This window comes from Triticum urartu, unplaced genomic scaffold, assembly GCF_056163025.1.
Source record: "Triticum urartu cultivar PI428250 unplaced genomic scaffold, HENAU_Tu73 scaffold2, whole genome shotgun sequence".
Classification (NCBI taxonomy): domain Eukaryota; kingdom Viridiplantae; phylum Streptophyta; class Magnoliopsida; order Poales; family Poaceae; genus Triticum; species Triticum urartu.
In genome coordinates, this window is record NW_028260368.1 from 3,523,677 (window position 1) to 3,531,846 (window position 8,170).

Sequence of the window (8,170 nt, forward strand, 5' to 3'; positions counted from 1 at the left end):
TAAATGAGTTGTTAGTTGTAGAATATTACTCTCGTCAGACTTGAACTTAACGAAAAAAGGAAAGGTTCATAGAATTTTCTTCCCCTTCCCCTTTCCCCGAACTAAATCGCCCTAAGACCATTACCATTAATTTGTATTTTCCCATCAACTAGCTAAAATTGATTAACCCTAGGATTAGGATCCTTTTTTCTTTTTTCCTCTATGTGTATTTTACATACCACAGTAATTTGCTATAGAGAATTTCTAATTTCTATTAAATCAAAATAAGATAATATAAGATATTATATTATTGCTGGAAAAAATTGTTATTTGATTTGATACATTGTGATCCTTAACGTTGATGAATTAAGAAAAACGGAAAGAGAGGGATTCGAACCCTCGGTAAACAAAAGTCTACATAGCAGTTCCAATGCTACGCCTTGAACCGCTCGGCCATCTCTCCTACATAACTTATTATGGAAAATAAACTGAGTGAATAGCGAGTTTTCTTATTCCTGCAGTACAGGTACAACCGCAACCACTCGGGGGTTCCATAGTTCTATTGGAAAAATTCCTTTTGATCTAAGTGGAAGGATACAGGATTTTTTACTAGAAATTGCGCTCGCTATAAAATAAAAGTTTTAATTTGGGTTTTCCCGCAACTAAAGAAAAAGAAAATGGAAGAATTCTTCTTATTGCATAATAAAATAAAGAAACCTTAGAATTCCGTTTGCATAAGATACGCTACACCATACTATCGAAATCAAAAATAGGGTATGAGACAATTAATAACTTTGAAAACACGAAATAGTTGATAACATAAGTTGTTGTTCAGAAATAGGAAAGTGGAATGAAATCCAGTCTTAGTCAAATATTTCATATCTCTTCGTGTCCAAGCAGAAGGAAAAGGATACAATTTGAGCTGAGCGGAAAATCCATATCTCTCTTATCCATTTAAAGCATATGGATTTAGAGTAGAGCATATGGATCAATCTATTTATAATTATAAGAATCGAATGTGTTTGTTTTTATGTTATTTTGTGAAGGAATGAAAACAATTCTATATAGAATGGGTTGGGAATTATGCCTAGATCCCGTGGAAATGGAAATTTCATTGATAAGACCTCCTCAATTGTAGCCAATATTTTATTGCGAATAATTCCGACAACCTCAGGAGAAAAAAAGGCATTTACTTATTATAGAGATGGTGCGATTTGACTCTTTTTTTTGCTTTTTTTTAGCCCTACCTATACCTCAGTCTTACGAAAAAGAGAGGGGGGTTGGCATAGAGAGAACCAAATTTGTAAAGCAAACAAACCCACGCTTCGGGAAGGTGAGGCGAACTAACAATTCCTTCCGTCGTGTATCCTCGATTGATGCGGCTTCAGATACTTCAATTGTAGATTTGAGTATTGAGCGAAAGGTTACACCTACAGGATATGGTATGGTATGGATTACAGGCCAATCCTACTCTATTAGTATCCGTAGGCAGCATAGGGGAGAAAAGCACTACACCTAGAAATAGGAATCAACAAGAGAAAAACTTTGTTAGAAATTACCCCTTTCCTGATCGGTATCAGGGCTGGGAAGAATGGTTGGGATAACAAACAACCATCAGGTTTGTACTTTGGATACCCCTATAACCATCAAAGATCGTTGAAGTAGCTAATTCCTCTAAATAGGAGGCGTTGAGAACAAAGAAATTATTGGAGCTATCGTTTTCCTCTAGCATTAATAGAATTCATTGGTGTTAAGAAAAACCTCTTGTGGGAAGGTTGGCTAGAGATTTCTTGGAAAAATACCAGCCCCTTTCGGTTCATAATGAGACGGGACTAATTCTATTTTGATTCTATAGATTATTTCGCTTAGTACTATTATGTACAGAAGGGAGGAGCCGTATGAGATGAAAACCTCATGTACGGTTTTGGAACGGAGATTTTTTGAATAGAATGAACGACCGTAACGGATGTTGGCTCAATCCGAAGGAAATTATGCGGAAGCTTTGCAAAATTATTATGAAGCTACGCGACTAGAAATCGATCCCTATGATCGAAGTTATATACTCTATAACATAGGCCTTATACACACAAGCAATGGAGAGCATACAAAGGCTTTGGAATATTATTTCCGGGCACTAGAACGAAACCCCTTCTTACCGCAAGCTTTTAATAATATGGCCGTGATCTGTCATTACGTGCGACTATCTCCACTATAGAAAGAAAAAAAAAAAAGAGAGGATCAAATTTTCTAGTAAATACTAGAAAAAAAGGGCTTTCTACATAGGGATCGTAAAAACAACGATTTTTCCCTATCAGCTGTAGGAAGGAAGGACACTTCACGAGAATCAAAAAACGAAGAAAGTATGGCCTATACTACTACTCTATGGATAAAGTTTCTCAAATTGATAGAGAAAGCACCGTAAAGATCAATTAGTGAGCGACTGGGTCGATACAACTAAAAAAAACTGCTTACTTATCCCATGATATGGGGCAAAATTTAGGAATCCGCTTATGTAATAGAGCCGATCCACTAAGGGATTAAGCAGCGGTGTAGTATCAGATCCCAAAGATAGTAAGTTCTTTTTTCTTTCTTATGGAAAAAAGTCTTTTTCAAGGATTCTATAGAGATTTCATATATGAAACCGGGATAGTTACCTCTCAGAAAATTTGAACGAAGGCTCTATATCTATCTATGCTTCATTCTTCTGAAGGTGGGAAAAAAGATCAAACTGATTATTGATAAAAATTAGGGTTTGAAACTTAGGTAATTAATTTCTTCTGCTTAACCCAAGAACAAATTGGATCGATTTTTGATAAATCGAATTCAGTTAAGATAGGGGAAATTCAGATAGCAATTTCTGAGCCGTATGAGGTAGGAAACTCTCAAGTACGGTTCTAAGGGAAGGAACTTCCTATTCCGACCGAGGAGAACAGGCCATTCTACAGGGTGATTCGGAAATTGCGGAAGCTTGGTTTGATCAAGCTGCTGAATATTGGAAACAAGCTATAGCGCTTACTCCGGGAAATTATATTGAAGCACAGAACTGGTTGAAGATTACGAAGCGCTTTGAATTTGAATAAGACCATGCTCCTTCTTTTTCATAAAATGGGTGGTTTGGTTGTTGATCCATTAATCAAATAAATTAGGTCGTAAGATCGAATCAAGAATTTCATTATATCCATTTCTTATACCTTCTATTTTATATGATATTTCATAAGAATAAACCATAGGGATAGGGTCTAGAATAGAAGTAATAAAGTGAATAAAAAGAGGGGGCAATCTAAATATTGCTAATATATTAGGACCATCTTATTAATAATTCTAATGAGTTATCTTGGAATTTAGAATCAAATAAAAAACCCTATATTATGCTCAAGGAAAGTAGATATAGATAGGAGCTTATGCCCTCAAAAAAAATACACTAGTTTCTTAAATTAAAAATAAAAAAGATTTTTTTCTTACGTCGAGAAATATTTGTTTTTCAAGATAAACAATGTCCGTTAGGCACCTAATCTTTATGTCATAATAGACCCGAACACTTGCCTCGGATTGACTTCAATATATAATTGCTCCAGTGAATAACTAAAAAAAAAATAGAAGGATGGTAGATAGTAAAGAAAAGAACTAATCACAATATCTATCTTTCAAAATCTATCTTTCAAAATCTATCTTTCAAAATATATATCTTTCAAAGATTCACTAAAAAGACAGTTGGCGGGTCTCTTTGTATGTCTTGTCCGGAAAGAGGAGGACTTAATGATTATTCGTTCGCCGGAACCAGAAGTAAAAATTGTTGTGGATAGGGATCCTGTAAAAACATCTTTTGAGGAATGGGCCAGACCCGGCATTTCTCAAGAACACTAGCTAAGGGCCCTGATACTACCACTTGGATCTGGAACCTACATGCTGATGCTCACGATTTCGATAGTCATACTGGTGATTTGGAGGAGATTTCTCGAAAAGTCTTTAGTGCTCATTTCGGGCAACTTTCCATTATCTTTCTTTGGTTGAGTGGCATGTACTTTCATGGCGCCCGTTTTTCCAATTATGAAGCATGGCTAAGTGATCCTACTCACATTGGACCCAGTGCTCAGGTAGTTTGGCCTATAGTAGGGCAAGAAATATTGAATGGTGATGTAGGCGGGGTTTCCGAGGAATCCAAATAACCTCTGGTTTTTTTTCAGCTTTGCGAGCATCTGGAATAACTAGTGAATTACAACTCTATTGTACTGCAATTGGTGCATTGATTTTTGCAGCGTTAATGCTTTTTGCTGGTTGGTTCCATTATCACAAAGCCGCTCCCAAATTGGCCTGGTTCCAAGATGTAGAATCCATGTTGAATCACCACTTAGCGGGATTATTAGGACTTGGGTCTCTTTCTTGGGCGGGGCACCAAATTCATGTATCTTTACCAATTAACCAATTTCTTGACGCTGGGGTGGATCCTAAAGAGATACCACTTCCTCATGAATTTATCTTGAATCGGGACCTTTTGGCTCAACTTTATCCTAGTTTTGCCGAAGGAGCAACCCCTTTTTTCACTTTAAATTGGTCCAAATACGCAGAATTTCTGACTTTTCGCGGAGGACTAGATCCAGTAACCGGTGGTCTCTGGCTGACCGATATTGCGCACCATCATTTAGCTATTGCTATTCTTTTCCTAATCGCAGGTCATATGTATAGGACCAATTGGGGTATTGGCCATGGACTTAAAGATATTTTGGAGGCTCACAAGGGCCCATTTACAGGACAAGGCCATAAGGGTCTTTATGAAATCTTAACAACGTCATGGCATGCTCAATTATCTCTTAACCTAGCTATGCTAGGCTCTACAACCATTGTTGTAGCTCATCATATGTATTCTATGCCTCCCTATCCATACCTAGCTACTGACTATGGTACACAACTTTCCTTGTTCACACACCACATGTGGATTGGCGGATTTCTAATAGTCGGTGCTGCTGCACATGCAGCAATTTTTATGGTAAGAGACTATGATCCAACTACTCGATACAACGATCTATTAGATCGCGTCCTTAGACACCGCGATGCAATCATATCCCACCTTAACTGGGTATGTATATTTCTAGGTTTTCACAGTTTTGGCTTGTACATTCATAATGATACCATGAGTGCTTTAGGCCGTCCACAAGATATGTTTTCGGATACTGCCATACAATTACAACCTATCTTTGCTCAATGGGTACAAAATATCCATGCTACTGCGCCTGGCGTAACAGCTCCTGGTGCAACAACAAGTACTAGCTTAACGTGGGAGGCGGCGAGTTAGTAGCAGTAGGTGGCAAAGTGGCTTTGTTACCTATTCCATTAGGAACCGCAGATTTTTTAGTCCATCACATTCATGCATTTACCATACATGTGACTGTATTAATACTTTTGAAAGGTGTTTTATTTGCTCGGAGTTCCCGTTTGATACCCGATAAAGCAAATCTAGGTTTTCGCTTTCCTTGCGATGGGCCTGGCCGAGGGGGAACATGTCAAGTATCCGCCTGGGATCATGTTTTCTTAGGTTTATTCTGGATGTACAATGCAATTTCGGTAGTCATTTTCCATTTCAGTTGGAAAATGCAGTCGGATGTTTGGGGTACTATAAGTGATCAAGGGGTGGTAACTCATATTACAGGGGGAAACTTTGCACAGAGTTCCATTACGATTAATGGGTGGCTTCGAGATTTCTTGTGGGCACAGGCATCGCAAGTCATTCAGTCTTATGGTTCTTCATTATCTGCATATGGTCTTTTTTTCTTAGGTGCTCATTTTGTCTGGGCCTTCAGTTTAATGTTTTTATTCAGCGGCCGTGGTTATTGGCAAGAACTCATTGAATCTATCGTTTGGGCTCATAACAAATTAAAAGTTGCTCCTGCTACTCAGCCTAGAGCCTTGAGCATTATACAAGGACGCGCTGTAGGAGTAACCCATTACCTTCTGGGTGGAATTGCCACGACATGGGCATTCTTCTTAGCGAGAATTATTGCAGTAGGATAGTGGCTAGGAGGATTTGAAAGGCATTATGGAATTAAGATTTCCCAGGTTTAGCCAAGGCTTAGCTCAGGACCCCACTACTCGTCGTATTTGGTTTGGTATTGCTACCGCACATGATTTCGAAAGTCATGATGATATTACTGAAGAACGTCTTTATCAGAACATTTTTGCTTCTCACTTTGGGCAATTAGCAATAATCTTTCTATGGACGTCCGGAAATCTGTTTCATGTAGCTTGGCAAGGAAATTTTGAATCATGGATACAGGATCCTTTACACGTAAGACCTATTGCTCATGCGATTTGGGATCCTCATTTTGGTCAACCCGCTGTGGAAGCCTTTACTCGAGGAGGTGCTGCTGGTCCAGTGAATATTGCTTATTCTGGAGTTTATCAGTGGTGGTATACAATAGGATTACGCACCAATGAGGATCTTTATACTGGAGCTCTTTTTCTATTATTTCTTTCTACGCTGTCCTTAATAGCGGGTTGGTTACATCTACAACCCAAATGGAAACCAAGCCTTTCGTGGTTCAAAAACGCGGAATCTCGTCTCAATCATCATTTGTCAGGACTTTTCGGGGTAAGTTCTTTGGCTTGGACAGGACATTTAGTTCATGTTGCTATTCCCGCATCCAGGGGGGAGTACGTTCGATGGAATAATTTCTTAGATGTATTACCCTATCCCCAGGGGTTGGGACCCCTTTTGACGGGTCAATGGAATCTTTATGCCCAAAACCCTGATTCGAGTAATCATTTATTTGGTACCGCTCAAGGAGCGGGAACTGCCATTCTAACTCTTCTTGGGGGATTCCATCCACAAACACAAAGTTTGTGGCTGACCGATATGGCTCACCATCATTTAGCTATTGCATTTATTTTTCTCATTGCCGGTCACATGTATCGAACTAACTTCGGAATTGGGCACAGTATTAAAGATCTTTTAGAAGCGCATACTCCTCCGGGGGGTCGATTAGGGCGTGGGCATAAGGGCCTTTATGACACAATCAACAATTCGATTCATTTTCAGTTAGGTCTTGCTCTAGCTTCTTTAGGGGTTATTACTTCCTTAGTAGCTCAACATATGTACTCTTTACCTCCTTATGCATTCATAGCACAAGACTTTACTACTCAAGCTGCTTTATATACTCATCACCAATATATTGCAGGGTTCATCATGACAGGGGCTTTTGCTCATGGAGCTATTTTTTTCATTAGGGATTACAATCCGGAACAGAATGAGGATAATGTATTGGCAAGAATGTTAGACCATAAAGAAGCTATCATATCTCATTTAAGTTGGGCTAGCCTCTTTCTAGGATTCCATACCTTGGGCCTTTATGTTCATAACGACGTCATGCTTGCTTTTGGTACTCCAGAAAAGCAAATCTTGATCGAACCTATATTTGCCCAATGGATACAATCTGCTCATGGCAAGACGACATATGGGTTCGATATACTCTTATCTTCAACGAATGGCCCCGCTTTCAATGCGGGTCGAAGCCTATGGTTGCCCGGATGGTTGAATGCTGTTAATGAGAATAGTAATTCGCTTTTCTTAACAATAGGACCTGGGGATTTCTTGGTTCATCATGCTATTGCTCTAGGTTTGCATACAACTACATTGATTTTAGTAAAGGGCGCTTTAGATGCACGCGGTTCCAAATTAATGCCAGATAAAAAGGATTTTGGATATAGTTTTCCTTGTGACGGCCCAGGGCGCGGCGGTACTTGTGATATTTCTGCTTGGACGCATTTTATTTGGCAGTTTTCTGGATGTTAAATACCATTGGGTGGGTTACTTTTTATTGGCATTGGAAACATATCACATTATGGCAGGGCAACGTTTCACAATTTAATGAATCCTCCACTTATTTGATGGGATGGTTAAGAGATTACCTATGGTTAAACTCTTCACAACTTATCAATGGATATAATCCTTTTGGGATGAATAGTTTATCGGTATGGGCGTGGATGTTCTTATTTGGACATCTTGTTTGGGCTACTGGATTTATGTTCTTAATTTCCTGGCGGGGGTATTGGCAGGAATTAATTGAGACTTTAGCATGGGCTCATGAACGCACACCTTTAGCTAATTTAATTCGCTGGAGAGATAAGCCCGTGGCTCTTTCCATTGTGCAAGCAAGATTGGTTGGATTAGCTCACTTTTCCGTGGGTTATATATTCACTT

General features: G+C 38.9%; 1 non-coding gene across 1 annotated transcript; it reads right to left on the minus strand.

Annotated features, from left to right (window-relative positions):
* Positions 1–355: 355 nt before the first annotated feature.
* Positions 356–442, minus strand: TRNAS-GGA (transfer RNA serine (anticodon GGA)). The gene has a single exon. It is a non-coding gene; the product is annotated as a tRNA-Ser (tRNA).
* Between the last annotated feature and the right edge of the window lie 7,728 nt (positions 443–8,170).